The sequence below is a fragment of the Choloepus didactylus genome, chromosome 9, assembly GCF_015220235.1.
Source record: "Choloepus didactylus isolate mChoDid1 chromosome 9, mChoDid1.pri, whole genome shotgun sequence".
NCBI classification, from domain to species: Eukaryota; Metazoa; Chordata; class Mammalia; order Pilosa; family Megalonychidae; genus Choloepus; species Choloepus didactylus.
The window spans coordinates 66,748,875-66,754,874 of NC_051315.1; the positions used below are offsets into that span (position 1 = coordinate 66,748,875).

Here is a 6,000-nt window from a genome sequence, read left to right on the forward strand (position 1 = left end):
AATAAACTTAACCAAGGATGTAAAAGACCTCTACATAGAACACTACATAACTTTACTAAAAGAAATACAAGTGGACCTAAAAAGAGGGAAAAATATTCCTTGCTCATGGATAGGAAGGCTAAATGTCATTAAGATGTCAATTCTACCCAAACTGATCTACAGATTCAATGCAATTCCCATCAAAATTCCAATAACTTACTTTGCAAACTTGGAAAAGCTAGTTACCAAATGTATTTGGAAGGGGAAGATGCCTTGAATTGCTAAAAACATTCTAAAAAAGAAAAACGAAGTGGAAAGACTTACTCTCCCTGACTTATTATAAAGCTTATTATAAAGCCACAGTAGTCAAAACAGCACGGTACTGGCACAAAGACAGACATATCAATCAATGGAATCAAACTGAGAAATCAGAGCTAGACCCCCCAGATCTACAGTCAACTGATCTTTGATAAGGCCCCCAAAACCACTGAATTGGAACATAACCGTCTATTCAACAATTGGGGCTGGGAGAGCTGCATACCCATATCTGAAAGAATGAAAGAAGACCCCTACCTCACCCTACACAAAAATTAACTCAAAATAGATTAAAGACTTCAATATAAGAGACAGTACCATAAAACTCCTAGAAGATAATGTAGGGAAACATCTTCAAGACCTTGTATTAGGAGGTCACTTCTGAGACCTTACACCCAAAGCACAAGCAACAAAAGAGAAAATAGATAAATGGGAACTCCTGAAACTTAAAAGCTTCTGTACCTCAAAGGAATTTGTCAAAAAGGTGAAGAGGCAGCCAACTCAATTGGAAAAAATATTTGGAAACCATGATATCTTGCATATATAAATAAATCCTACAACTCAATGACAATAGTACAGACAGCCCAATTAAAAAACGGATGAAAGATATGAAAGGACAGTTCTCTGAAGAGGAAAATACAAATGGCCAAAAAACACATGAAAAAATGTTTGGCTTCACTAGCTATTACGGAGATGCAAATTAAGACCACAATGAGATATCATCTCAAACCAATGAGATTGGCTGCCATTAAACAAACAGGAAACTACAAATGCTGAAGAAGATGTGGAGAAATTGGAACTCTTATTCATTGTTGGTGGGACTGTATAATGGTACAGTCACTCTGGAAAACAGTCTGGCTGTTCCGTAGGAAACTAGATATAGAATTACCCTTCCATCCAGCAATTGCACTTCTTGGTATATACCCGGAAGATCTGAAAGCATTGACACGAACAGATACCTGCATGCCAGTGTTCATAGCAGCAGTATTCACAATTGCCAAGAGAGGGAAACAACCCAAATGTCCTTCACCAGACAAGTGGATAAACAAAATGTGGTATATACACACGATGGAATACTATGAGGCAGTAAGAAGGAAGGATGTTGTGAAACATATGACAACATGGATGAATCTTGAAGACAAAATACTGAGCAAAATAAGCCAGGCACAAAAAGAGAAATATTGTATGCCACCACTAATGTGAACACTGTGAAAAATGTAAAATAAATGGTTTATATTGTAGAATGTAGGCGACCTACTGATAGACAGCAAATAGTGAAGGGGGAACAATAATCTAATAAGAACTGATAAGTTATGGAGGGTAAACTTAATGTTCTGGGAATGCTTAGGAACGACTATGGTTTGTTAACTTCTGGGGGTATGGTAGGAACAAGTTCGCATAAATGTAGTTATTTTAGCTTATTTGTTTTTTCTTATTCCTTTGTTTTGTTTTGCTTTGTTTGAAATGTTTTTTTATTGTTTGCTTTATTAATTTTTTGATAAAGTTAAAAAAAACAATGAATGAGTGTGGGAAAAAAGTAAATGAACAATGGGGGAGGAGGGCAATGGAATGTTTTGGATGTTCTTTTTTGTTCTAATTTTTATTTTATTTTTTGGAGTAATGAAAATGCTCAAAGATTGATTGTGGTGACCAATGCACAACTATGAACAACTGATTGTACACTTTGAAGGATTGTATGTTATGTGAATATATCTCAATAAAATTGCATTTAAAAAAAAGAAGAAGCAGGTGGCGTGCACGAGGTATTGTTGGAGAGCAGCAGTCATATCCAGACCAGTGGATTGTCCCAAGTGGGTGGGATAGAGCCCGGGGAGGAGCCCAGCAGTAAAAAAAAAAAAAACTTACATTATGAAACTGAAGAAATCTTAGAGGAAAACATGTGGGCTAACTGCTTAAATGAGAAAAGAAGAAAAGCTGGAGAAAAAATAATGAAACCGCATCTATCTTAAAAAGTCAGTAAAAGTAAAACAGAATAAACCCAAAGAAGGAGAAGGAATGGAATAATAAAGTTAGGAACAAAAATTAATGAAATAGGAAATGAAAGACCTAATAGCCAAAAGTTGGTTCTCTGAAAAAAACAGTAAAATTGACAAATCTTTGAAACAAGAGACAATCTCCAAAATAAAAATCAAATTAAAATAATATCTATATGAAATGAAAACATTACATAAACATATAAAATTAAAATGGGACTTAAATCCAGATTCTGTAGACATTAAATAATTAAGAGATGTATAAATATTAGGCCAATAAATTTTAAAACTTAGCTGAAATGATTCCTATAAAATAAAACTTACCTAAACTGATTTAAGAAATCAAAACCTGAATGGTCCTATAACCATTAAAGAAACCATTAAAGAAATTTAATCATTAGTTTAAAATCTTTCCCAGAGAAAATGTCAGACCCAGAAGATCTTACTGGCAAGTTCTACTAACCATTTGAGAAACAAAGTTACACAAACTATTTCAGGTCATAGTAAAAAAAAAAAAAAGATGGAAACATTACTATTACTCATTTTCAGGCATGAATATAAACTTTGATGACAAAATTCAATGACATTATAAAAAGAGGAATTTAAAAACCAATTTTACTCATGAACCCAGATGCAAAAATCCCATTCATAACACTAGCAAACTGAATCCCTCAAAGAAAACTTTATAGAAAAACATTAAAAAAGAGCTTAATTGCTGAAGAGATATACAATGTGATAGGTAGTTTTTTTTAAAGGGGAGGGAGGTATAGAACCTTAGACAAACGGAACAGAATAGAGAGCCCAGAAAGAAACCCACACATAAAAGGATACAACATATGACAGAGATAAAATTGCAGATCAGTGGGGAAAAGTGGATTTTTTTTTTCAATAACTAGTGCTGAAACAATTTGCTTTCAATATAAGAAAATGAAATTAGACTCCTACCTCACACTATACACAAAATTCAGTTCCAGGTAGATTTAAGGCCTAAATGTGAAAGGCAAGACTATAGAACTTTAAGAAGATAATATGGTAGAACATCTTTATAATCTCAAAGTAGGAGAGGAGTTCTTAAACCAGACATTAAAAGCTCAAATTATAAAGGAAAATATTGACTACATTAAAATCAAGATGTAGATCTTCTGTTCATCAAAAAACATTATAAAAAGAGTAAAAAGACAAGCTCAAGTGAGAGGAGATAATTGCAACACACATAACTAAGTATCAGAATACAAAGTGTATTTTTAAATTTCCACAAATCAGTAAGAATGACAAACTACCAAACATAAAAATGAGGCACAAATAGCCCATAGATTGGTAAAGAGATCGTCAATCTCATGGGAAATCAGAGAAATTAAAACCACGAGAGACCTTTCCAAAATATCAGACTTACAAAATGTGATAATACCAACTCATTCTGAGTTTGTGGCGCAATGAGAATGCTCAGATTCTGCTGGTGAGAATGTAAACTGGAAGGACAGTTTTGGAAAACAGCTTGGCATTACCTAGTCAAATTGAATGTGCATGTACTCTATGATCCAATGTTCCCAATCCTAAGTATACCTCCTATATGTGTACCATTAGACATGCATAAAAACATACAGTAACATTGTTCACAATAGTTTAAATGTGAAAACAACCTCGATCAATAAGTTATGGTATATTTTCAAAATGCAATACCACAGCAGTAAAAAGTAATGAACTACAGCTACAAATGTCAACATGGATGGATCTCAGAAATAAAATATTAAAAGAAACAAGTCGCAGAAGAATACGTACAATGTTTTCATCAATGTAAAGTTTAAAAACAGGCCAAACCAAACAACATCATGTTTAGGGACACATAAATCTGTTGTAACAATAAATAAGAAAGGCAAGGGCAGGGTTAACAACGTTCAGGATTGTGGACACTTCGTGAGGATGAGAGGGACACCCCTAAGATGCTTCTGGGATGTGGTAATATTCTAGATCTCAGCTTGAGCGCTAGATACAGAGAATTCATTTTCTTTTTCTTCAAACTATACACATATATTGATATACATTCTTTTATATGCTTGCTATATTTTCTAATACAAAATAAGATAGTTTCCAGCCTCACCGTGAGACGAGCATCTTCCAGGACAACTGGCACAAGCACTGCAAGACCCTGGGACAAGAGAAAAGCCTATCTCCAGAAGCGGAAGTGACAGCTGGGTCGCCGGATGGCCAACACTAACATTGCTCCCCCACCCCCAAACACGTAGTTCCTGTGTGAGGAGGCAACCAGAAGTACCGCTGCCTGAGGCTGAAGCGGGAAACTTTTCCTGGGGTTCTGAGGTTGTACTCGCTAAATGAGGGTCATCCATGCAGTCTGCAGTGCATCCAACAACCAGCTGGTCCTCGCCAAGACGGTGGTGAAGAACTACATTGTGCTTATCGCCAGCACACCACACGCGCTATGCACTGCCCATGACCTCAAAAAGGGGGGCCTCGCTGACCCCTGAGGAGGAAGAGATTTTAAACAAAAAGCGATCAAAGAAAGTTCAGAAGAAACGTGATGGAGGGGGAAAAAAAACACGGAAGTCAGCAGTCTTCTGAAGATGCAGCACCAGCAAGGCAAGCTTCTTGTGTGCATTGCTTGAAGCCAGGCCACTGTGGCCAGCAGATGGCCATGTGCTGGAGAATGAGGAGCTGGAGGCCTATCCGAGGGAAAACAGGGTCCGGAAAGGCAAATAAATCTTCCTCCCTCCCATTCTAGCTCATCCAATAAAAGTGTTTATTGAGCTAGAGAGAGAGAGAAACATTTATCATTTGCCTTGATTATCTGAATTTTTCAGATAAAAATATTTTGTCCTGAATTACAAGGATAATTGTTTCTGTTTCCTCCTTTGCACTTATAAAGTGGAGTCACAGAATTTGGAATTTCTTTCTATAATAAAATTTAAAGAAAAGCTTTTATTTACATCCCCTTGTTTATTCAGCAATAGGTTTTAATTAAGCAGTGTAGGTTATCATAGTCATTCAAAGCATAGAACATTATATCTCCTATTGTTAGTTGCATCGTATTCAAGAAATATCACTCTATAAAAGTGCTAATAGAGGAATCTAGACCCGACATCGTGGGATGGACAACATCTTCTTGACCAAAAGGGGGATGTAAAAGGAAAGGAAATAAGCTTCAGTGGCAAGAGATTCCAAAAGGACCCGAGAGGTCACTCTGGTGGGCACTCTTACGCACAATATAGACAACCATTTTTAGGTTCTAATGAATTGGAATAGCAGTAAATACCTGAAACTACAACCCAGAACCCATGAATCTTGAAGACGATTGTATAAAAAATGTAGCTTATAAGGGGTGACAATGTGATTGGAAAAGCCATGTGGACCACACTCCCCTTTGTCAAGTGTATGGATGGATGAGTAGAAAAATGGGAGGGGAAAAAAAGGCACCCAGTGTTCTTTTTTACTTTAATTGTTGTTCTTCACTTTAATTTTTATTTTTATTATTTTTGTGTGTGTGGTAATGAAAATGTTCAAAAATTAATTTTGGTAATGAATGCACAACTATATAATGGTACTGTAAACAATTGAATGTACACTTTGTATGACTGCATGGTATGTGAATATATCTCAATAAAATTGCATTTTTTAAAAAAAGTGCTAATAGAAATATGTCGCATGCCAAATATGTAATTTTAAACATTCTGGTAGCCACATTTTTAAAAATAAAAAC

At 35.6% G+C, this 6,000-nt stretch overlaps 1 pseudogene; it reads left to right on the forward strand.

Annotated features, from left to right (window-relative positions):
- The window catches only part of LOC119543758, a 30,184-nt pseudogene extending 25,181 nt beyond the window's left edge, over positions 1–5,003 (forward strand).
- Positions 5,004–6,000: the final 997 nt, after the last annotated feature.